Source organism: Furipterus horrens, unplaced genomic scaffold, assembly GCF_987537825.1.
Source record: "Furipterus horrens unplaced genomic scaffold, mFurHor1.1.pri manual_scaffold_7, whole genome shotgun sequence".
NCBI lineage: Eukaryota > Metazoa > Chordata > Mammalia > Chiroptera > Furipteridae > Furipterus > Furipterus horrens.
Genome location: NW_028327177.1, coordinates 125,812,159 through 125,838,126, shown reverse-complemented (window position 1 = coordinate 125,838,126; position 25,968 = coordinate 125,812,159). Strand labels below are relative to the sequence as shown.

General features: G+C 43.4%; 1 protein-coding gene across 3 annotated transcripts in view; it reads right to left on the bottom strand.

Moving 5' to 3' along the window:
- LRRC3B (leucine rich repeat containing 3B) overlaps positions 1-24,236 on the bottom strand; it is an 86,581-nt gene extending 62,345 nt beyond the window's left edge. For 2 of the 3 annotated variants that reach the window (XM_090283027.1, XM_090283029.1), the window contains exon 1: positions 23,793-24,236. The gene's annotated coding sequence lies outside the window, so the exon portion shown is untranslated. Of the gene's footprint in view, positions 1-21,589; positions 21,819-23,792 lie in introns of those variants that run through there. The other variant, XM_090283028.1, reaches the window with a different exon arrangement.
- Positions 24,237-25,968: the final 1,732 nt, after the last annotated feature.

Here is a 25,968-nt window from a genome sequence, read left to right as displayed (position 1 = left end):
CTCGTATTTGTTGAATGTTTACAATGAGCCAGGCCTTGAGCCAAGTTCACAGTCATAGGTGGCAGGGCTGGGCATCCATCCAGGTTCTCTGACTCTAAATCCTTTAGTTTTATACTATACCATGCTGCCTGGCCCACACCTTGCCATCTGGAAGGACAGCTTTGGTTCACCCAGGTGGAAACAGGGGAAAGAGCAGCAACATTGATATTCAGAATCCTACACAGGATCTTTTTTACCTGCTGGCCTATCTCGTGAGTGATTTTATATGAAGGGCATATGTTGACCTGGTTTTTAAAAACTGGAAATTTCTTTAGTGCTAAGAAATATTGTTCCCACTTCCTGTCCTTGGTGGCCTCTAAACTGGAGAATCAGCTGATGGATTCTATACTCTGGGGTAAACTGAAGCACAGCAGATAGAATACAATTATCAGATGTAACTGAAAAGGTGACTGCAAAAGGGAAAATAAAACATATTTAAGGCCTCCAGGAAACGAATCCAAATAGATCTTGATCTGTGTTACAAGGAGATTGCAATATAAGTTCTTTCCCTGACCTTCCTTAAAGCAAGTTTGAATACTCTCTCTCTGTCACTGCTTTCACATGAACTCAGATTGCTTTAGAAACCTGTCATATTAAATTAGCCAAAGCAGATAGTAATTCAGAGGGGTGCCAATGTGGCATTATTGAAAATTGCTGGTTGGAAGGCTTCCTTGCAGCATTATTCAGGAACAATAACTCACTTTCATCGCCATGTGTCAGTATGAGCAAATGATGAGCTTTGTGTGTTTTTTCAATGAAACTTCCTTAAAAGTCCATCATAAAGATAAAAAGTGCAGAGAGAACACCTGCATTCATCAGCAAGAGAACAGGGAACGAGAGCACACCTGTGTGCTGGCCTCACTCTGTAGTGTCGCTTGGCATGAAATATACAAGAAACACTGGCCTTGCGGCAGCCCAGCAGCACAGTCAGATTTCAGAAGACCCTTGACCCTGACATCAGGGACAAGCTCAAAGGCCATGGGAATTAGGAACACACAGCAGAGACATTTAAAATAAAATAACTCTTCCTTGTGATCGTAACGATCGATCATCTCCTCGCAGAGGCCTTCCACAACCACCCTGCTTCGTCACTGCCTGTCATGTTACCCTCATACTTTTAATTTTTTTCCAAGACTTAGCAATTTTTTTATATCACCCGATTCATCTCATTACGTGCCTGGTTACTTCTGTCCCTCCTACTCCAGAACATAATCTCCATAAGAAGCAGGATCTTTATTTTTAATTTTTAAAAATATTTTATTTATTTTAGTTTTAGAGAAGGAGGGGAAGCGAGGGGGAAAAAGAGGGAGAGAAGCATCAATGTGTGGTTGCTTCTCACATGCCCCCCCCAACCGGGGACCTGGCCTGCAACCCAGGCATGTGCTCTGACTGGGAATCGAACTGGCAACCTTTCGGTTCACAGGTCGGCACTCAATCCACTGAGCCACACCAGCTAGGGAAGAAGCAGGATAACTGTCTTTATTTGCCCCAAGGAACCATAGTGGATAATAAATAAATATTTATTGAAGGGCTTCTGAATTTACAAAAAAAAATCTTTTTTTAATTATATTTTATTATTTATGCAATTACAGTTAAAAAAAACCTCATTATACCACAGCAGAAGCTATTTTGTAACAGTATTGCTTTTTCAGCTGTAGACTAGAATCCAGGCAGTCACCATGAACTGTTTGTTCTGGGTTCTGCTGACCAGAGACTGGCTTTATGTCTAATGGTTACTTGGCAGAGGGAATATTAGTGGTGGAATAGCTGCAGAGCTATTGTGGGTCTCAGCACCAATGTAAGCACACTCCTTAGCAGGTCAAGAAAAATGTTATCCCAAACCATCAACAAAACAAAAAGACAACCTACTGAATGGGAGAAGATATTTGCAAATGATACATCTGATATAGGATTAATATCTAAACTATAAGGAACCCCTTTAACTTAACATAAAAAAAAAATTAGAAAGTGGACAGAGGCCCTGAATAGACATTTCTCTAAAGAGGACATGCAGATGGCCAACAGACATACAAAAAGATATTTAACTTCACTGATCATCAGGAAGACGCAAATCAATTGTAAATTGGTGCAGCCAATATGGAAAACACTATGAGGATTCATCAAAAAACTAAAACTAGAGCTGTCATACATGCCAGCAAATCCAATTCTGAGTATTTATTTAAAGAAAACAAAAATACTAATTTAAAAAGATATATAGGTTCTTATGTTCATTGCAGCATTATTCACAGTAGCCATGGCATGAAAGCAACCTAGGTGTTCACTGATACATGAATGGATTGAGAAGAGGCGGTACATATATACAATGGAATATTAACCAACAATGAAATAAAATAAAATCTTGCTATTTGCAACAACATGGTATTATGCTAGGTGAAATGAGTCAAAAGGAAAAAGATAAATACTGTATAATCATACTTATATGTGGAATTTAAAAGAAAAAAGAAAAACAACACCAAACAGAGACAGACCCACAAATACAGAGAACAAGCCGATAATTGCTAAAGGGGAAGGGGGGGGGTGAAATATAAACAAGAACAACAAAAATGCATAAAATGAGGTGGGGTAAGTAATAAAAAAAATAATAATAATTTTTAATTGTTGTCCAATTCCTGAACACCTACTTCTTGATTTACACAATGAAATTATTATTTTTTAATTTTTATTATATTTTTTCCACTACTATTTAAACCCCTTTTATTCCCCTCACACAATGGAATTCTTAGATTATCTCTGCAACTGATCTCAAAAAGTCTAATATTTTCTTGCACCAGTTTTTTGAGAAAAAAATTTTTTTGATATGTATATTTTCATTTTTTAAAAATATGTTTTATTGATTATGCTGTTACAGTTGTCCCAATTTCTTTTCCCTTGGCTCTCCTCCACCCAGTGACCCCTCCTCCTTACAGTGGTCCCCCCCCTTAGTCCATGCCCATTGGTTGTGCATATCGTTCTTCTCAACATCTTCCTGTCTACTCCATCCCCTCTTACTGTGCTTCTTAATTCCTCCATCTTCTAAACAAGTCTACTCTAAGTCTACCAAAAGGGCCCAAGAATTATATAGTGAACACTCTGGATGACCAACTGCTAATATTCTGTCACATTTGCTTTCCCTCTCTGAGTACACATCTGTTTATGGTGTGTGTTGATATATGTGGGCACCTATATCTATGTGTCTGTGTATGTGCATATGTGTGTGTTGTGCATATATTTATCTCTGTATGTTTATATGGGTCTTATGTGTACATGTGAATGTATATTTTGGCTTTAAATATTTGAAATTTAGTTGCAGATATTGATGTATTTCATCCTTAAATATGTCAATGTATCTACTAAGACAAGGTTAGTGCCCCGTACTATAATCATTACACTCAAGAAATTTAAAATTTAGAAGTATACTGTTTTTGAATATGCAGCTGTTTTTCAAATTTCTGTAAGTGTATCCAAGTGTCCTTTATAACTTATATTTTATCCAGGGTCCAACCAAGGGTCACACATTATATTTAACTGTTATACCTCTTTATTCTCCTTTTCTCTAGAATGGTTCCCCAGGCATGGTCTTCGGGGTTGCATTTGTTTATTTGTTTGTTTGCTTGTTTGGGTCCTTTATGACATTGAGATTTTTGTAAAGTCTAGTGGTTTTACAGATTTTTTCCCCTTTATTTTAATTTGCCTGAATATTTCTCCTAACCATATCTGGTTAAAGTCTCATGTTCAAAGCCCCTAACATGACCAAAATAAAGTAGACGTGAAATAACTCAAATTTCCAAAAGAAAAAGGCCTCAAAGGGAAACTTTTTGCTGATGAGGAAGAGGTGAACAAAAATCAGCAGAAGCACAAAAAGGCATCAAAATGGACAAGTTCAAAAACTATTTTGAGCAGTGGAAAAAACATCTCGATAGGTGTATAGCATCAAATGGAGAGTACTTTTAAGGTGACTGAAGTTTAAACATGTAAGAAAAAATACACAATTTTTAATATAAATCCCGGGCTTTTCGGGTCCCCCTTAGTACAATTACCTCCCATACCACAATAGAGTGCTTAGGGAAACTCTGAGTAGCGTGTGGTCACATTGGACTGTGTGTGTGTTTATGTGCATGTAGAGTTGGCAGAAAAGGTCTGCCTTCTCAGAAACTAAGGAAACAAGAAGGTGCCAAGGTTGGCAGGCCAAGCTGAGGACAACATCCAAACAAATGACAAACACTGCAACTCTTGAGAGACTGAGCTTCTATCTATAGTCCCCAGATGTCATATTGATTTCTTCTCCACTCATCTCCCAACCCCTTAACAGGCAAGGGAAAAAAACGAGGCTTAGGAAAGTGCTTCTCGGGCAAACTCTGACACTGATGGAACCACTGGGTCTCCCGGAAGACCAATCTTTGTGACCTGCAAAATATGCATATTGGATCACAGGATTCCTGATATTTCATGCCCTCTACATTTCCCAGAAGGAGACTGAGGCCCAGAAACACTTAGTGGGTTGTCCAAGCTCAGACTGCCAGTTGGTGGCAAACCAGGAATGTCATCCACGACTTCAGATGCTCAGACCAGTTCATTCCACTCCCCATGCTGAGGCCTGAGCCTGTATAGCTCTTTATATATAAAACCACCTATACATATACACCATACACATGTGTAAAACTATATATACACACATACACATAACCACATTCATATATACCCATACACACTCACACACACATATATATGTAAAACTACATTCTGGCTTCCCGAGTCCATCCTAAATTCGCTTTCAACCACAAATGAGTCCAGTTGCAAAGAGATCATTCTCTAATCCTCATCCTTGTCATCTTTGCTACTCACAAAACGGCCACCTGTCTCTGTGTCCTTGCATGTATGAACCGTGCAGCCTGGCCCAGGCCACACTCGAATGCTTTTAGTAACTCTGGCCATCCTAGGTTCTACCAATGCATGATCATAACTATAAAAAGTCAGAGTTAGGCCCCCAGATAATTATTCTAGGACTGCGCCTTCCCCCTCAGGTCACATCCTTTGCAATAGAAGGCTGGCTCAAGGATGAGTTGAGAAACACCCCACACCTGTACCGACAGTTGGTAGATATTCAGCCACTCATTGGCCCAGAACATTCTCAGGGACTCTCTCCTCTCTTGGTCCCCAAATCTAATTGGTTATTAAGTCCTGTGGCATCTGTCTCCTGAGCACCTCTCTCCATCATTGCTTCTCCTTGGTGGCTTATAGACCTTGGTGTAGGCCCTCATTTTCCTCTCCACACTGTTACAAGATCTCCTTCCTGTATCCACATGTACTGCCTGCCCACCCAGCCAGCCCCCTACGTTAATTTAAAGGATGGTTCAGGGACTCTTGGAGGTCCCTGAAACCCTTACAGGAGATCCATGAGGACAAGACTAGATCTATAACATTGTAGACATGAGTTGACTATAGATGTGATATAGTCTATTCCCAAAGTATTATATCATAATACTAAAGATATGAGTTGTCTTTGCTACACTTATTCTGTCACAAGTGTACAGTTTTCCAAAGTTTTATGACATGAGACAGCACAACAGAGTGAATGCAGAAGCAGACATGAGAATCAGACTGTCTTCTACTAAGCCAGATGTTAAAGAGATATGCAAAAATGTAAAATGATGTTCCTCTTCTCACAGAATTTTTGCTTTGGGAAACAAATTATTTTTCATATAAAATGTGTTAATATGTTAACATGTAATGGGGTTATTGTGATTTTAAATTATTAGTAAACATGTTTTAAATTTCTGTTTTAACTTCTAGTATGGTAAGTATGAATAATATAACCCATATAAATAAAAATTCTTTGGGATCCTCAATAATTGTTGAGCATCTAGAAGGTTTCTGACACCAGAAAGGCCGAGAACCACTGCTTGAATTATTTTCTTAAAGCAAACTCATTTTATCATGTCATCCTTCCATTTATAAACCACTGCTATGCAGAGGACCAAGTCTCTGCTATTTATCAAGGCCCTCAAGATCATCCTCTGCAGCTTTATCTCTTCACAAGGGCTGCCACAAGCTTTACCACCTCACTACCCACCCCAATACACCCGCTGCCTATGCCCCATCCAGCCACGCTCAGTGTGGGTGTCCTAAGCTCTCTACAGTGGTTTTGTATTGGGTTGACTTAGTTCCATTTGGACCAAGTTTCCTGGAATTCCCTTCCCCGTGGTGTTCAAGTTAGGGCTGGCTACACTAGAAATCTGCATGAAATGCGGAAGTAGAAGTGAAACCTGAGCATTACCCGTGAAAGAGAGCCACAGCTCCCATACATTGTCACCGATCATCTAATGTACCTCATTGGTGAGGGCAGAGGTGGCCTCACACCACACCCAGCTCCCACTGGGCTTCCTCCCTGAGTCTCTGAGTTTGCGTGTGCAGCTCCTGGGTAAAGGGCGCCAGCTGCTTCTCCAGGCACAGGTTTCAGTTCATCCCCCCAGGTGCCAGTGTATCCTTGCTTTCCCTCACTTCAGTCCTGCTTTTCCCCCTCTGAACCCTGCTGATCTAGAGCAACATCAGGCCCACCAGCAGCAGCAGAGGTGATGTTTTTTGTCGACCTCCTCATCAGCTTCCTTCACGGTCCTTTCTCAGTGATTATGCGCTGCTCCTCCGCCTGTGCCCCACCAGCCCTCTGCAGCCCAAGTGGCTCTCACAATTCTGCAAGGTCTGACTCCTGCAGGAAATCCATTATTCCGTGTCATTCACAATGGCTCTGCTTCCCTGTTCACAGCCTAATTCATGCTAAGTCCCCAGGTGTCTTTCCCCTCCTGTCTAGTGGAATATCAATTTTACCTTTCCTCAATCAACCCAGGGTCTCAGAAGCCCTTTCAAACCATTTCTCACCAACACACCACCCAGGTGGATCTGCCTCGGCTTCTTCACGTCCTCACTGCACTCAGCACGTACACACAGCCCTCCACCTTGTAACGCTTTACGAACTCAGTTTTCCACAGACCTGCCTCTCCCTCCAATGTCTGCAAGCTGTCTGAGATCAGAGACAGGATTGTATGATCTATATCTTCGTATTCCCAGTCCCTGGAACAAATACACGTTTGTTAAATGACCTGAACACAGAGGAGGCAGAATAAATTTGGCACTGTGGATTTCTAACTGTCAGACGCTGGGAAAGAGGATGAATGGGGACGGGTGGGACTGAAAAATTCCATTTTCCTAAGCTGGAGCATCTGCATAGAGCTTGGAGTTTTTCAAGTCTACTGGGCATAAGACTTACTAGGGAGCTGAGTAAAAATGCAGATTCCTAGTGCCACAGATAATCTGCGCATATGTGGATATTTCTGTTATTCTGATTTAGCTGCTTCGGGGCCGAGATAGAACTCTTCAGTTTAACAAGACACAGCATCCTGATGAAGGGGGTCCTCAGAACACTCTGCTTAGGGCAGGGTTTCTTAAATTAGGCTGTTCTGAATCACTTGGTGGGGGAGGTAGGGAAAGCAAGGAAGACTTGAAGAAAATATAGTTTCCTGGGCCTCATCCAAATCCTCAGAATCAGAGGTGCTTTCAGAGTGGTGGGCGTTCTGTGGGGCTGAGAGTCTGGAAACCTGCTCCCCTGGTTTAACTGCTTAGTCATAAGAATGTGGGGCAGTGGCATTACCTACCTGTCTTCATCGGGTCACCTAAGCTCATCCCTGAACCTTCCACCTACAAAGCAGACAGCATGTGGTGGCCCCGGATGTAAATGATGAGGACCCATAAGGAAAGATCTTTTAGGGGGTCATAAAAAAGGATTCTAAAGAGAAACTTCTGGGAAAAATACTGAATTGACTCAATAAAAGAACTGATTCAGAGAAAGGACAAAACACTAGAAGACAGGCATCTCTCTCTAATTTTTCCAGAGAGTTCAATTGTCTCCACTGTGCCTATGGGCTCTCTCCAGGTGTTTTCCCATATGATCTAGACTTGCACCACCCAATACAGTAACCGCTGGGCACATGAGGCAATCATGCACTTGAAATGGGGCTACTGAAACTGAAGAGCTAAAAGTTTAATTTTGTTAGTGAATGCTATAAATTTAAATCTAAAAATTAATCCTCAAACCAGTGACTGGAAAACATTTAAGTTTAGTTGAAACACGTTGGATATGCAAATTGAATTCTAAAGACAGGTCAAAAGTTTTTGATGAAAATTCAGTGCCCAAGTGCAATATGCTGAAAGTATAAAATACACACTGAATTTTAAAAGCTCAATATGAGAAAAAATTCAATGAAGTTTTCTGACTCCGTGTAAAAGTGATAACACTGGCTATATTGGGTTAAATAAAATGTATTATTAAAATTAATTTCACTTTTTTCTTTTTACATGTTCAGTGTGGCTACTGGACAATTTTAAATTACATAAATAGCTAGCAGCAGATTTCTATCGGAAAGTTTTATTCAAGAATATGCAGAACGTGTCTGTTGAATGTTGTCACTAAATATTTTGAAATCAACTTGGAATGTTACTTTATAGAGGGAAATGAGAGCCCTATTATAGTCCTTCCAGAAGGCTATAGGCTGATTCCAAGGACACACTCATTTTGGAAATGCAATTTTTTCAGGGTCTCATCCCCTCTCCCCTCCATCCACTATGGAGCAGTCTCCAGGGTAGCTGACGAGACCCTTCCAAAAAGAAGCCTGGGGATTTTCAGGTCCCAGTTTGGTGTTTACACACCTTGATCACCCTCATCGTTCAGCAGCCTTACTTCAAATGATGTTGGCTTATTGAAAAACACCAGACCAACCTCAGAACAGTTGGAGAATTAACATTGATGAGAATTTTCAAAACATTTTATTATTCCCTCTCAAAAAAGATTCAATACTATTTTGAATAAAGGTGACAGCATCTCTCTCCAAAAAAGTCAGTTTTGAAGCCAACCACACATTCTAGGTTGAATTCTGGCATGTTTCTTATACAAATTATCAAACAGGAAGTGATGTTCTTTTATAATACCTTCTATGAATCTCATCTTTCTGAAAGCTGCTTTGGTTGTAATTTTCCATGTTATCAGGTGTTGACTCACACACTGAGACAGAGGTCTGTAACTCAGGGTGCACAGCAGGAATGCATGGGATCCCCAACTGTGGAATATCTTTTCTGATTTTTTCCATTGCTCTCCAATGGGAATTTGATATTTCCTTTCATTTTAAAGGCAAACGACAGACTATACTACCATTATCAGTACCAACCATGTCACCAATAAAAATCACAGCTTTTTTTTTCATACAACAATACAGCTATTCCAGAAATCCTGAAATATCATTTATGCACATCATGACTTTAAGATCATTATAGTTAATTTTTCTCATTATAGCCCCTTGTAGGATACAGAGGCAACTATTGGTCAACTTATCATCTGGTAGTCACAAAAATGGGACAGGTGCATCTTCTCAGAATGAGCCAGACACCTAAGGTGTTTTGTGGTCTTTCCTTAACTGCACTTATTTTTTATAGATACATGAAAAGAAGTCAGTTATTTAAATGATTTGTTATGGGTTTGCAAAACTGAACACTTCAAATGAGACATTTTAATTCTCATAAGTTATCATTGTCTTTTGAAATATAATAGGCATGTGGGTTACGACTAGACCAGGCAAGTTCAAACACATCTGATGGGTAAGTTAACTACTGAAGAGTGTTATTTAAAGTGATTTTTTTAAATAGGCAGAGACACAGGTCATGCAAAATGTAAGTTATGTGAGAATCAATTATGTTTTATGTATTTTTATGTTTTGTTTTTTGTAATGCTATGTACTTAAATTATTACATTAAAAATAGTTTTACAAAGCATTTTACATTTTAAAAAATAAGGAAGGGCATACAGGTATCCCTAGACTGCCAAAAGAAAAAGTGTTAAATAAAACCCCCTGACCTAGGCCATACCTTACTAATGTAGGACCCTGAGTAGCCATGTATTTTTAACTAGAAATGCCTGCTACACGTGGATTGCACACATGTTACCTCCCGCTGGTCACAGTCATGTTCACACTTCCCACTCCACACACAACCAAGTAGGAAGAAGCTTTCTCTGTATTCCCTTTCTGTTGTCAGCACACACAGACACAGGAAGAGAAAGGAAGGTGAGTTAAACAAACATGGTGCACAATTTCATACACAAAAGACCTTAAGTTGATGATGACTTAGAGGTTTTCAAGCTTCGAAAGCAAGCATTAACTTCCTAGTAACTCAATAAATTATCATTCATTTTTCTAGAAACCAGTTGATTCTTCCCCCTTCAATATGAAAAGCGAATGAGAATCTTGCTTGTTAGTTATGAAGCTATTCCCCTCTGTCAGTTGACTACAATATAAATGTGTATTTAGAAACACTACAGCACTTACCACTTAAAAAGAAAGCAACACGGAGCTCACACAGGAAAACCGGGCTAGGCAGAGGAAAGTGACGCATATTGGAGGCCCATGTTTCTCAGCATGGTTGTCCCAATATTTAGAAACACCCCAGCATAAAAGCAATGCTGTCACTTTTAGAAATTTTGTTCTGTTTTTTTTAAACACCAAAAATAAGATTCAGCCCACAATTTAATATTGTCAATACATATTCTTCATTATACAACTGGCATGCCAACTGTTACCTAAGCACTTCAGATTCTTCAAATCCCACACCCACACATTCTGAACTCATCTGCACCCAGATATGAATAAAGATGAATAGCATCTTGAGGAAATAGCTTCTCCATTCTCAAATGGCAAAAGCCATGGAACAAACTTCTTGTAGTGTCTGAGGGAATGTTTAGACAGACAACAAAGAACTCTAATGCCACCCCCTTTTTTCCCCCCAGAAAATCACATCCTTCTATGGCAACCTGCTCATTGGGGATTTAATATGAAAATGTACCTCAGAAGTCCCTTCCAATATAGAGGTGCTATGATTCTCTTATAAATAACTTTTTTATTTTTCCTAAACTTAAATTAATTAGGTTTTGGTAGGTCAGCAGCCCAACTCAGCATCATTTGCTAGCATGCTGAGTAAATAGGAAACCATGCTGACTGTATTTATTTTATTATCATTATGTCTCTGTGGGGTGAGCTAGTATAGAAGTGCAGGCTGTTAACAGTTTGGTGATATATATATATATATATATATATATATATATATATATATACACACACACACCTACAATATACTTTTAAAAATTTAGTTTTCCTTCATCTTAAACCATTATTTCATGAATTCTCCAATACCTGAATAAATTTTTTTCCAAATGTTTGTTTATAAATTGGATATTTTTACTGCATTCATTAGTGTTCATTCATTCATTCAACAAGTAGCTATTTGGTATTTACTATGTTGCAGGCTGGTGGTGAACATAGGTAAAGCAGTACAAAAACAGGCAGAATTTTGTTCCAAGAGATGTTTCACAAGGTGCCTAGGAGCCCAGGTTAACCTACAGTAAGTTCCTGCATCAGTCAGCTTGGGTTGCTGTAACAAAATACCATATTCAAAGAATCAGTAGAACAGGAATTTATTTCTCACAGTTCTTGAGACTGGAAGTCCAAGATCAAGGTGCTAGGAAGATCAATGTCTAGTTAGGGCCCTCTCCTCAGGCAGCAGGTGGTCATGTTCTTACAGTTTCCTCACATGGCCTTTCCTCTGTGTTTGTAGATAGAAAGAAAGGAAGCAAGCTCTCTGGTCTCTTCTTCTCAGGGCACTAATCCCAACACGAGATCCTCACCCTTGTTAACTCATCTCAGCCTAATTACATTCCAAAGGCCCTGCCTCCAAATACCATCATGTTGGGAGTTAGGACTTCAACACTTCTTTAACAGCAAATGTGTTATTTCACCTATAATGTTGATTCAATAGACCTAAATGTTTCCAATCCATCCCAGAGTAGTGGGACCTTGGCTCCCCTGGAGCTTCTGCAGCAGTTAAGGGGGAGAAGGTCCCAGACACCAACAAGGATGAAAGCTATAGCAACATCAGACACCTCAGTACTGAGTGCCTACGTGGTTTACAGCTGGGAAGAGAATGAACTAGACTCCGAGGCTCAGGTCAGCTTCTGAAGTCGAGGTGGTAAGATCTTCGTAATGGGGCCAAAATCCATAACGATGTGCTTGTGTAAATCAGGTATTCTTACATCAAGGCCTGCCTGCACCTTTGTTTTTTTTCATCCAGAGACTTTTTTTTTTTTTTTTTTAATTCATTGCCTTTAGAGAGAGCGTAAGTGGGAGAGGGAGAGAGAAACATGATTCATTGCCAGGAATCGAACCTGCAGTCTAGGCATGCGTCCTGAATGGGAATCAAACCTGCAACCTTTTGGTGCACAGAATGACGCTTCAGCCAACTGAGCCACACTGGTCAGCGTAACCTGCCTGTGTCTTTGAAACTTCTCAGGATCAAGTTCAATCAGGTAATACAACAAAACACAAAGATAAGAGTCAATGTATTATAATAAGCTTGGGTTTCTTGTTTGTTTGATTGTGTTTTGCAAAGCTTCAGTTATGCAGTGCTTTTAACCAGGCCTGGTGGAACTGGCTGGATGCATAGCCACCTCTGCTGTGTGAGCACCAACATCCACAGAGCTCAGCCCCTCAACTAAAAGAAATCAACTCTTAAGATCTGATCATTTCCTTAAAAGCATGCAGGATCAAAGCCAGCTTGGAATGGAAAGAGATCAAGAGAAGGGAAATGACACAAACGCAGGTGCAGATTTTCACATGACCTAGACTAATGCCGCCCCTGGCTGGTTTGGCTCAGTGGATTGAGCGTCGGCCTGCGAGCTAAGTGTCGCTGGTTCGATCTTCCAGTCAGGGCACATCAGAGAAGGAAAACTCTGACTCCAAAAAACCTCCGCTGCCTTGCGGCATACCTCTTCAGGGGAAAGGCTAAGGGAGTAAACCCCGACAGAAAATCCGGAGCCGGAGTCCCTAAGGCGGTTTGACGTTGTAGTCAACACCGGCAACTCCTGCGGCGCACCTGAAGCCAAGCTGTATTGACTTCGTCTTTCCCTTGGACCCTTCAGCTGCGAAGAGAGGGGGTGTCTGCTGCATGGGCAACAGCAGACCCTCCATATCACCCTGCCTAGGCTCTGTAGCTTCAGCTTCACTGGAGAGGACACTCCAGCGTCATCGCAAGATGTCGATTTAACACGGGAGGAGACAGATACCGTGTCACTCCCGAGTCGGACTGCACAGCCATTCTCGGCGGTGCAGATAGACTCTTAAGAAGCTACACCATCGTCTCTCGAGACGGACGGCTGCCGCCGCCGACGACAAGACTAATGCCTCTTAGGGCTGATTTCTTCTCAGAGAATCCCTCATCACTTCAGAGAAACGACACCCACTATTGCAGAGGCTGTGTGCACCTTTCCCCATGATCCTGGATCCATGCAAAAGCAATCAATAACTCTTAGCTGGATCTCTGACACACAGACTTCCAAAACGGAATGTCAAGCTCCTTTGTGATGTTTTTAAAAGAAGGGAGGGGAAAAACTACTCCTACATTTCTCCTCCCCCATCTATTGTTAAAATTAAAGAGGCAGGTGAGGACATTCTGGTAGCTCTGAGTGACTCAGATAAGGCTTGGGGCTGTACTGAGTGGACGGCTCTGCCTCAGCAGGTGGGACCTACAAATAATTCTCCTGCATGTCTGCTTCTTTGCAAGGGCTTTCACCTCCACAGTTCAAAGGCTCCTCCGAGCAAGGTATATAGAATATGAAAACGACAGCCATTTGGCAGAAACCAGAGCTCAGAGGCCTTAAGGGGCGCTACCTGTGGTCATACAACTAATGGCAGGATTATATTCAAAATCAGGAATTCCAGTTGTAGATCTTACCCTTATTCAAGCTTGGAAACCCAGGACTCCACTCCCTGCAGGAGGCTGAATAGAGCCTGTGGATGAGTTTTGTTTTTAATCGAATTAATTCTACCATTAAGCAATAAGAGCTTGCACATAAATCTCTGGATTTCTGACTTTTTCTTTGAAAAATCCAGAGGTCTGACCTGTACTGGTGCAGGTAACAGTGGATCTTATGATAACCCAAATCTGATCAAAGGCCCCCTCCCTCCGCCTCCAGGATCTCATGCTCAGCTACACACAACTCTAACAGCCCGTGCCGTTCCCTCTTCCATGCTTGTGCTCAAATGACTTCCCTCCTCCTGGGACGTCTCTATCTGTCTTGCCAGTTTGGTGGGTATATGGGATCAATCTTCCAGGATTCCGTTCAAAAGCCTGCAGCTCCACGAAGTCAATTCTGATATCTCTGGAAAAACTAACCAGGCTTTGTTTGAGGCTCTTGAACATTTTCTTGTGCTTGTGTTATTGCACCTCTTTTCATACCACACATGCATAGTCAGTGCTGGGCACATAGTAAGCAATCAATAATATTGTAATCATTCTTAAAAATGAAGACTTACGTAGTATTTCTCATGTGCCAGACACCGTACAAAGCACCTTATACAAATTAACTCATTTAAGCCTCACAACTACCTATTGTTATGTGCATTTTATGTAGAGAAAACTGAGGCATATTAAAGATTAGGATACTTTCCCAGTCACTCACTTAGCTATTAAATTAGAACAGAAACTGGCTATCTCTGGACAGGCCAGTGGATGGTTGGTGGATGGACAGTTAGATGGATGGGAGGGAGAGAAGAAGGGAGAGAGAAGGAGGGAGGGACAGATGAACCAACAGGAACAGAGAATGGCAAACCAAATTGAGAGAGATGTCAAGGAACACTTTCTCTTGTAGAATCTTCCAGTGTTTTGGTGAGAAAGAGGTAGTGTTCTGTGTTGGTAAATTTTAACAACAGACTCTGGGGTGGGGAGGGAAGAACTGCTTTGTAGTGTGATAGTTTTGTTGGTGTAAATACTCCTACCATAGCTGATTTCAAGCTACCAACATGATATTACTGAATGCAGAGATGGAGAGAAGACGCATGAACAATTGCTGGTACTAACCAGTACTAAAACACCAGCCCTAACACACCAGGGCATGGGCTATGGCAAGGAAAATGACAGATGAAGTGACACACAGGGCTGGGTGATAAAGGACCTATTAAACCATACTAAGGATATAATCTTCCTCTATGCAACCAGGAGTAATTTAAAAGTTGTTAATAGGGAGTGATGTGATTTATGGATATAAAGAGTTGGACGCAAGATGGACACAGTCCAAATTTTAGAAATTCCTATTCATCTTTTCTGAGTAACCATTATTGCTGTAAAAAAATTTATCAATGGTTTCATTTCTTTCCTACTCTATCACTTTATCTGTCAGGTATTTTTCTCTCCACTTCTCATTCCAAACCCCTTATTCTAGGTTCCCAGAGAAGCTTCAGATGCCATAGACCCTCGATTGTAGTGTGCATCTATCACTGTAGGATCTGTGGCATGTAAGGGCTGGAAGGCCTCAGTCAAAACAGAGAAGCCTCCAAATGGAGCATAAATAAAACAAGGCCAGACACATCTTTGACATCATAGACCACAGAGCTGGAATGGGCTCTAGGAACCATTGAGCTTCTGATCATCCTCTTACTTGGAAAGTGAAATGAAGAGCAGACAACTTCAGCAGCGAAAGCCAGCAAGCTGGCTGGAACCAAAGCTGGAATTAGAACGAGGTCACCTGGTTCCCAGTCAAATGCTCCACCTGCACATAAAGGGAGTGTTTTCTAAGATGTTGCCTTCCCCCTGCAAACTCAGAGGCTTTCTTAAAAGATAATTTTCTTCTACTAAGCAGGTTCCAATTCACCAATTAGAACAGAGAAACATGCTGATATCCAGGAGCAGGGACATTCTGCTGCCCTCCCCCGACACAGGACAGCATGAGCCATCTGTTTAGGAAACACTGCATGACCACAGTCCCCTCCCTATCACTCAAGGCCTCGTATGTCCTGTTTGAGACTTCTCTAGATCCTGGCCTTTTCCCATGGGTGCCCACCCACCTGCCTGTGTCAAAGCCATTTCCTGATAACCAGAAAGTGCGCAAGGAAAGGAAGTAAAGCTTTAAAAGTCATTGTGGCAGCTCTGCTTTGAAAAAAAATAATTGTTAGAGGGGAAGTTAAAACTTTTGGCCGAAATGCAGTGCAGTCTGATCATTGAACCCCACTTCAGGTAAAATGGACCAAGGCTACAAGGCACCTGGCCAATGGGACCCTCGAAACTGAAACTGAGGCCAACGTTCACCCAGCCAGAAGTCAGAGGCTTCTGCTATACTGAAGCTCATTTTCCACTTCTTACAAAGGCATCCCAAAGCCTGGCTGTGGCCCTGACATTAAAGCTATTCTTCACTTCCAATGCCAGTCAGTGTCCGCAACCCTCATCCCTATGAATAGGGCAAAGAAAGCCAATTCCTTGGGCCAGAGAAGTGAACACTGGTCTGAGGAGAAAGATCTCAGCACGAGACAAGCCCCTAAGAGGATCTATGTTACAATTTCCCTACGCCTGTCCCAATTCACACCTGCTGTCTTAGCATAACAAGTATGATCCTTTTCATTCTCATAAGTACCCCAATTGTAGATAGTAAGTTAGATGTCACCATAGTCAAGGATTCTTAGGGTCACACTCCTCTAAAGCATCTATCAATAGAATTAAAGGGATCCATGAACTCAAATGGAAAACAATCACAAATGGGTTTGCGAACATTGAGCGGCAATTTAGCATTTCATGTTATTATGGATGCAGGCCACAAACGTCAAGTGCAGTAGCAGTATCAATGATTTTGTCCACAAGATAAACTAGATCGTTTCATATCACAGCACAGTTGCTGCAGTCATTTCATAGCAGCATTTATGCTCCTCCCTCCTTCAGAATGATGGTAGCCATTCATCCCATCATGAGATTTTGTCACAATGCTTTATATAATTATATATAATATACATAATTAAATGTGTACTGTAATCATATATTGCATTTTATGCATTTAATCACATCATTCTGGGGTCCCTAAGCTTGTCAGACCACCAAAGGGCACTAAGGTATTAATAGGATTATGAGTCCTTGATCTGGTGATTAAGAAGCCACATCAGCAAGGGACAGGGAATGTGAGAAAGAGACCATATCCTCTAGCTGAGGAGCTAGTCTGCCTTTAGTTACCCAGACCATGAGGAATTATTTAGGTTTGGTATTTTGCTCACACCTCTTCTTCTTTATCACTCTTATTAGCTTTCTTTATCTTCTCTTATTTTTATGTCTTTCTTTTTCTTATCCTTCACTTTCAGCTTACTCTCAAGTATCTCTTCATCTTCCTGTGGAAATCACGGCGTTCTCTTCCCTGAGTCATTTTCTCTGATAGCCTGCCTCTGTTACCCCTTCCCCTTTTCCCAAACCCCACCCCCAGCTGTTTCTCTGTTGCTTCTCTGGGCACTCATGATCGGGTTGTCTATCAGCCACCTCTCTTTTATGAGTTTTGTAGCAAATACTTTGGGCCCCAATAGTCTATACTATCCCTTCCATTAGGGCAAGGTACTAATTTTGTTTCTAGAAAGTGTTTTTGAGAAGCAACTACAAAACAGACTTACCACCCCAATAAACAACTATGAAATACTTCATGGCAGGAAGTGACATAACTTTGCAAATTCAAGTTTGAATGTAATTTATAGAAAAGATGCAAAACATTTCTTCTTGATAATCCCCATTGAGGTGTAGGGAAGGTCAGCAGAATGGGCCGGGATACTTCTTAGTCACTGCCAACAGGGGGAGCCCTCTGTAGCAGGCCTATATAAAGAATCCTTATCTAAAGCAGAACTGAGGTTAAAAGACTTGAGAAAAAGCCAGTGTGACTTCATGACCTTTGTGCCTTAGCTTTGGAGAAATACATGAGCACCTTCACCAGGGAAAATATTTGCCCTGAAACAGCCATCTCTCCCAGCCAGGTACTGAATACTTACATGCAGACTGAAAATTCTATCAATGACCTAAAAAAGAGAGAAAAAAAGAAGGGAGAGAGAGAGGGAGAGAGAGGGGGAGAGAGAGAGAAGGAGAGGGTGAGGGAGAGGGAGAGGGGTAGAGAGAAAGAGAGAAAAGAAAGGACCTAATCTGCATTTGAAAACAGTTTAGTCAAATGTTACTTCATGTGTGGAAATGACTCACAGTCTTTTATTTTTTATATTTGTTTCCATTTTATTTGTAATAAAAGGCACAAAGCCTTTTATAAAAACTGAAGTATAGTGGCACATGCATTAGACTAGTATTAACATAAAAAGTAGCTTAGAGAATTTAGGATAAAATGAAACCATAAATTTCATAAACTCTGCTGATCTGTTCATTAATCCTCTTAAAGATTATCAGTGTGGTCCTTTTTAATATTTACTCAATTATTTTTATTAAATGAATTATAAGGCCCTTACTGTTAACGGCCCTTCCTTTGGGAAAATAGTATGTTCCAACTCTTGAAGCTCTTGAGAATATTTCAGACTTTGTTCTCATATAAAAAGGGCATGTCATGTGTCATGTTGAGATGTTTTAATCCACTAAGTTTTTATAAAGCACGTATAGCTAAAACTACTATATACTCTAGCCATAAAAGTTTCCATCCTTGTTCTCAACCATTTGTAGAATAAAGATCATCCAAGTGGCAATCTGTTGATAAAATGCTAAAGTTCATAATCTTATGTTATTCAAATATAAATGTAGATTAAGATATTATATATTTACTTAAAATAAAATCCATGAGGGTAAAGCCTCTGAGGTTTTATTAGTCATCTTTTTCATTTTTTTTCCTTTGCTAACTTCTTCAAACCCCACAGAATCTTATTATTTGGCTTTTCTTGTTATTAAAAAGAGATTGAATCCAGATGTTCTGGTTTGTGAGTTTCTTTCATTTTAAAATATCTAACCAAATCTGAGAATTTTAATTCATACTATGTATTGCAAAAACATATTTATTCATTGTGTCCTGAAGTTTAAAAAGTATTTTTATAATCTTTTTCCCATAGCATGTTTCTTAATAGTAATTGTTATTTCAACTGTTATTTCAATCATATATATATATATATGATTTAATATATATATATATATGATTTAATATAAATATATACCTGAAGAATTGCTCCAGCAGTGTTGTGTGGGCCCTTTAACACTATACTACACAGGAGTAAAATAAGTAGAGGAGATGTGGACCCCATAAATAGGACGAGGCTACAGCTAACTCCCCTATTACCCCTGGAAAAGCTAGGAATTGGGAATCAAGATGCATGCCCAGGTGCAAAAAGATTCTCTTTTTGTGGTTGCTAAAAGTTTAGACCATTTCCTTTAGATGTTGTCATATCTCATTTCAATGTTGCATTTTTTTTCTTCTCTAACACCGCTGTAATCCAACTAAATCAGTATCTGCACCTTCAGAGGGTTACACTTCTGGGATGAGCTGGTGTTTAGTGGTCCTTCCTGAGGACTGGAACAGCTGTGCATATTTCCCCCTGCTTATGTAAAAACATGTTCATGTTTAAGGAATTCTCTAGAAAGTGAATGCTTTCCTTGAGATAACGGAGCATGCTGGGATGCAGAACAGTCAACCCCAAACAGATGGCAGATTGAGGCGGTGGAAAGGAGAAAAAGGATGAAGAGCACCTCTTAGTGCAGGCTCTCCTGGGCCATTTTTGTCACATCAAAGCTCTCTATCAGCCAAGCCCCACCTCCCTGACCCCATACCTCCTGGCCAGAGCTATTCCCTCATCCTCACCTTTTTCTCCTCCACCCCTAGATGCTGTTGGAGGGCTTCTGTCCTTGCTTGTCACAGCATCAGGGATGAAAATCCTGTTCCAGGTGACGTAAATGCACCAAGTTTCCACTATCTGTCTGTAATTCTTATCTCCCTGATGTGATTCTGAGAAACAGGCTTTTCCCATTTCCCCCTCTCTGTTTCCTCTAGCTGACTGTTGTTTCATCTCCAGGGAGAGGACATCTTGGTAATGCAGCTTCAGGGAAAAGGCATGGGATGTTCTTAAAAACCAGATTCTGTCCTACAAGAATGCTCCTAAGCTCCCAGAGAAAGTGTCCTTTGTAAAGGGGCTCATGGATGAGGAAGCGGCTAAGAACTATTTTGCCTCTTTCTGAGCCCCAACTATGTTTTGCCTCAGATTTACATTAAGCCTAAAGTTTAACCCAAGGGCCAGAAATCAGGAAGAAATAATAACACATCATTTCGTGGGATTCAAAAGGATTTTTCCCTTCGATGTACTATGTTTTCTCTTATTTTCAACAATAACTGGGAGTAGGGCAGGGCAGACCTACTCAACCTGAAAAAAGAACTTTGCTAAAATGGTTGAGAATCCATTTAATTTTTACTCAGAATCATCTAAAAAAGTTGTGTGGTTAGTTGACTTTTATTGATTTGAAACATAAATATTCTACTTCAATCTTTTGCAAAACAGGCAATTTGTGGTGGTTTATCCATTTTATGACAGTCACCTTTTTTTGGTTATGCTAATTGAGGCATTTATGAAAAATTAGCAAAATGAGTTATTTTTTCAACAGATGTTTTTCACTAGTTAATTAATTTTCCCTAATGGATTTTAAGATGCTGAAGAACAGCAGAAGTGGACATAAAGTATTTATGCACAAACACAGTGGGTCAGAAGACAGTGGTTCCAACACTCTTTACTCTAGGAACACATTGAAGTGCCTTGATCATCACTGAATCTCCTCTCTACCCCTGAAATGAGAAGGGTGATACCTAAGATCCCTTTAGTTCTAATGTGCTATGATTCCATCACTCAAAAAAGACTCATTTGCAGAACACAGTGTCTGCAGTTTGTGACCACAGAGCACATCTCTGCTCATGTTTGGATCCCTCCTTCCATTTCTCTTCACATTTCAGAAGGAAATGTCTACCAAAAGGTTCAAAAAGAAGTCCAATGCCAGCAGCCAGTTCCCAAAATCTGCTTCTACCACCAGGATCCCATCCTACCAAGATGCACCCCAACAGACTCTGACGGGAGTGAGAGTCTCCCCAGTGCCACAGCTACAGGGGCACATAGGCAAGGGCTGACGGTTAAGAGTATTGCCCCTGGGGGTTGGAGTAATAGGCTGGAGGTCCAACCCACACTTCCTTGCGAACGAAGGGTCTTCAGTGCCAAATAGGCACGAAGTGTGGAACACACCCAGTGTTCTCTACCTACAAGAGAAACCTGCCCCACTACTGACTGGCTGGATGACTATAAGCAAATAATTTCTCCATGGCTTAGTTTCCTCACCAATAAAATGGGGAAAATAACTTTAATTATTTTCCCGGGTTGTGAGGATTCAAACTAAAACAGTGCACATACATTATCTAGAATAATGCTTGGCACAGAGTAAGGGCTCAATAAATGCTAGCACTGCTTATTATTATTACCACCTGTCTCTCCAGAACAGTTCAGCAACCTGAGGAAAAACACCTTGGTGTGGATCTGAAGTCTTCCCTTCTTGTTTCAAGAGTTCTCAAAGGACATTTTCCAACCTGTTTCTAGGTTCAAAGGGAAGAGGCCTGCGCACCAATCCAAATGAGAGCCATCCAAGGGGAGAAAAAACGGACCCTGGGGCATCGGCAGCTAAATCTTGCCGAGTGAGGGACTTAATTTTGGGGTCCTACCTCAGGTATCCAGGTAATTCAGAAGAAGCCAACGCTCTCTCGGATGCCTGGCCTCTGAGGGTGTGGCCTTGGTGCACAGGAGCAGCTTCCGGAGCCCGAGCGAGGGAATCCCCGTTCCTGCTCCTTAGGGCTCTGAAGCTTGCCGCGGGGTGACAGGGAACTCGCTGCTCCGGGGATGCCCCGGGATGGGAGGACTGATCTCGGGACTCCTCCCCGGAGCCCTTTCGAGTCCACGTCTTTTCCGGGAGGGTCTGGCCAAGGAGTGGGGCCCAAAAAAGGGGACTGGGTTGAGCTGTGCTTTCACCCAGTTGCACCAACAGGGCAAATGCAGAGCCAGCTGTACCCCTAAAAACCTGCACGTGGGAGGTTCGAACAGGGAGGATCAGAGGGCTCTACACGTCTCCGGATCCACACAACCTCCAAATTCTTCTCTTATAGGTACAGTAGGAAACGAAAACCGAACTCTAAGCCAAAGGCGCGGCTAGGAGATGGGCGTGCACCAACGCAAAGAGAGGAGGGTTAAACGAGGTGCATCCAGGCCTTTAGCAGCCCTGTGTGTGCCCCACCAGGATAAATGGGGCCCCTGGGGCTGTCCCCATTTTTGAAACAGCAGTCTAAGTCCCCTCCGGCAAATGCTCTTCCATCCCAGACTGCTGGGGTGCAAAGGAGAAAAGAGCCTCGCCTTCTGGCATTGGCCAAAACGTCTGGAACAACCAGAAGGATTTACCTAGGGGGCTGCAAACTAGACAGTCCACCTTCGCACGAGGCCCCGCATCTGCCGGGTCTTCCCTCACCCAATGCCCACACCCCTTCTGCCTGAACGCCCTGCAGCCCTGCGCTCCCGAGCCTCCTGGGCGCAGCGCGGGGCTCCCCCACTCCCTTGCTCCGCCCAGGTGCAATTTGCGGAGGGAAGGTGGGGGGAAGGTGGTTCTCAGTGCAGCCTGCACCCCAGTGCTCTCCTCCAGCCGGTTCGGACTCCTGTCTACTGGCTTGGCGCTGGGGACTCACCCCCTACCCTGCACACATGTACTCCACGGGGGCCAGGAATCCCCCTCCCACACTGCGGCTATGAGACATTTTTAACTCCAGAGCACCCCGCAGGGAGGGTGGGCGTGGGTCTACAAACCAGGCTGAGGAGATGGAAGGGTGTAGAAGCTTGTGCGGGAGAAAGGAGAAGACTTAGGTCCTCTTAGAGCCAGGAAAAGCATCCCTGGTCCATGATCTAAACCACTCAGTCACCGCCCAAGACACCAACGCATTCAGAATCTCGCCGGAAGGTTTGTTTCTCCAAGAGAGGGAAATCACCCCATCCCGGTCACCTAGAAGCTTGCCTCCCCAAGGTCCCCGGGGCCCCAGCATTCCAGGGCTCGATTTCGCCTCTCTGCGCCTCCCCAGGTACCCAGCCCTTCCCCCATCTGTACTTACACACCCAGTCAGCACCCTACGGACTAAAATCCCTTTTCCCTCTCTATCAGATGCCCGCTCAGGACTGGTCCCTCACCCGCAATAGCAGAACCTTTTGGTCCCCCTCAAGCAGATCCCCGACACTCAGCTTCCTTCCCCCACCCCCAAGCAACCGTTTCCCTCCCAAAACCACTTACTTCACCCACGGGGATCTGCACTTGCCGTAACCAGAGCGCAAAGCCGTAAGCCCCGCCAAGGGTTTCATTACCGAGTTGGGGGTGGCATACGCAAGAATGGACCGACTCCCGCTGCACTGGACAGAACCCCAGGGGTGGCCGCAGCCTTTTCCCACTCCCCACCTCTCCTATTCCACCATCTCGGCTCCTAAACTGCCCCTACAGGCAGGATGTGTACTGCTGAGTCCCAAACCCTTGCCTCTCTAGCGGGAGCTGCAGGGAGTGAAAAGTCGACTGACAAGAACACGGAGAGAAATGGGTAGATGTATACGGCAAGGGAGGGGGTCTGAAGGAAGGGCACACGCGAGAACTAGACGTGCAACTTGCACGGTACGGGGTGAGCACCGCGCGGAGGGGGGTGTGCACAAAAGTTTGCAGACTATTCGACTCCCCCTGGCCAGAAGGGGTCTCTCCAAAGGTCTGCGCCAAGGGGAGCAGGGGGTTTGGACGTGGCTCAGAAGCGGTGTGATAGTTCTCTACTTGTTCCCGAAGGAGCGGCCTAGGCACTGGGGCAGAGGGATGATATCGCGCTTTGCGAAAAGCAACAGGCGGCCGCATCTTACCTTGCGCCAGTCCCGGGCAGGGGTGGCTGCTCCATCGCGGTGGCGCAGGGAGGAGGCTTTGGGTATGTCTGCCTGGGGGTGTGCGCGCTGCTAGAGCTGCAGCAGCCACTACCCGCACGCGGCTGCTGGTCGTACTGCCCACCCCAGACCGGCCGGGTTGAGCTGGCTGGCTCCCCTACCGCGCCCGCGGCGTTGGTGCGCGGCGGCTGGAGCGCGGGATGCGGGCGGACGGTGAGTGGCCCGGGTGGCGTCCTCCCGCGCCTTCAGCCGGCGCGGGTGCTGGCCCGGGCGGCTGTGCACGGCACGGCTTGGCTCCAGCTGCTGCGGCTGCCTCTGCACAACCTGCGCCGGCCCGGGAGCCTCGCAGGAGGAGGAGACAAAGACGTGAGGGAGGCGAAGCGCAGCTCGCCCAGATGCAATCGGCTCAGTCACTAGAGGGGAATCGCCTCCAAACCTGGGCTGGGGAGGAGGGAGGAGGGGCGAAAAGGCTGGGGACTGGAAAAAGCGGCAGGGGATGGTGAACGTGATAGAGCTCTAACACCACCTTGTACTCTCACCTTCCGGGTGGGGGTCAGAAATATAGAGAGAGGGCGGGGGCTGAGCGTTTGCCTCGGGAGATGCGGAGCTGAGGTGGGAGTGTTAGCACCCCCTGCGGCCCTCGCCTTCCTTCCTCACACCCTCTTGCAGAGCTTCCTCCTCAGGATGCTATGGCCCCACTTTTTCTCCTGCTTTCCTAACTACTGAGGTCAGAGCCTAATTAAGCTGGCAGAAAAGCTAACGTGGTGATGGATTGATTGTCCTCTAACAGGGAAAAGGGAAAATGCTTAAAATCCATTTTGCAAATGATTGCCTACTGGGTGCCAAGTACTGTACTAGGTTATTGGAGGGGGTTGGATAAGGTGAGATAGCCCCTCTAAAAGTTTCATGGTCAGGTCTCAGAATGACCCCTCTGCAGTTCCTGAAGCCCAGAGCTTTGGGGTTGAATCCTGACCCCTGTTCCATAACCCCAACCAGTCCAGTTATCCAGAGCGGAAGGTATTAGAAGAATTCACATTTTCCTCGCATTCCAGGGATAACTGTAAATGTGGAGCTGAAGTGGGTGGAGTCTGGATACCCATTATAAGAAAGTGTGTGCTTTCAGATTAAAGCACATTATTAGTTTTAGTAGTGTTCTTATTTCATGATTTAATTTATCAGATCTGCAGTGAAAACAAAACAAAACAAAAACAAAAACAAAAAAACAAAACCAATCTGGGCCAAAGGAACTGTCCTTCTCAGTTGCAAATAGCCCATTTTCCAACCCCACACCTTACCCTAACCCCAGGCAGAATTCATCTTTCTGTTTTCTTTGCCAATCGTCGTCGGCAGCCGTCCCTCTCGAGAGACGATGGTGTAGCTTCCCAAGTCCATCTGCACCGCCGAGAATGGTTGTGCAGTCCGACTCGGGAGTGACACGGTATCTGTCTCCTCCCGTGTTGAATCGACATCTTGCGATGACGCTGGAGTGTCCTCTCCAGTGAAGCTGAAGCTACAGAGCCTGGGCAGGGTGATATGGAGGGTCTGCTGTTGCCCATGCAGCAGACCCCCCCTCTCTTCGCAGCTGAAGGGTCCAAGGGAAAGACGGAGTCAATACAGCTTGGCTTCAGGTGCGCCGCAGGAGTTGCCGGTGTTGACTACAACGTCAAACCGCCTTAGGGACTCCGGCTCCGGATTTTCTGTCGGGGTTTACTCCCTTAGCCTTTCCCCTGAAGAGGTATGCCGCAAGGCAGCGGAGGTTTTTTTGGAGTCAGAGTTTTCCTTCTCTGATGTGCCCTGACTGGAAGATCGAACCAGCGACACTTAGCTCGCAGGCCGATGCTCAATCCACTGAGCCAAACCAGCCAGTCACTTGCAGAATTTACATAGCGACAGATTTTTAAAGTAGATTTCTATTGCTTCACTCACTTGTGAGGATTTATTACCTTTTTTGTTTGTTTGTTTTGTTTCCACCATGCATCCAGCATTGTTTTGTATCTAACAGGCATTCAAGGAAAGCTTAACCAGTTGAAGGTCATTTCCTCCTTTAAACATAGTTAAATCCCGGTATCTCTAGAATTAAAGGAACTCAGTGATGAAAAATGTAAGAGCCTGAGGTAGGGAGAGGACCTGTATAATTATATTCACAGCCTCTTTGACC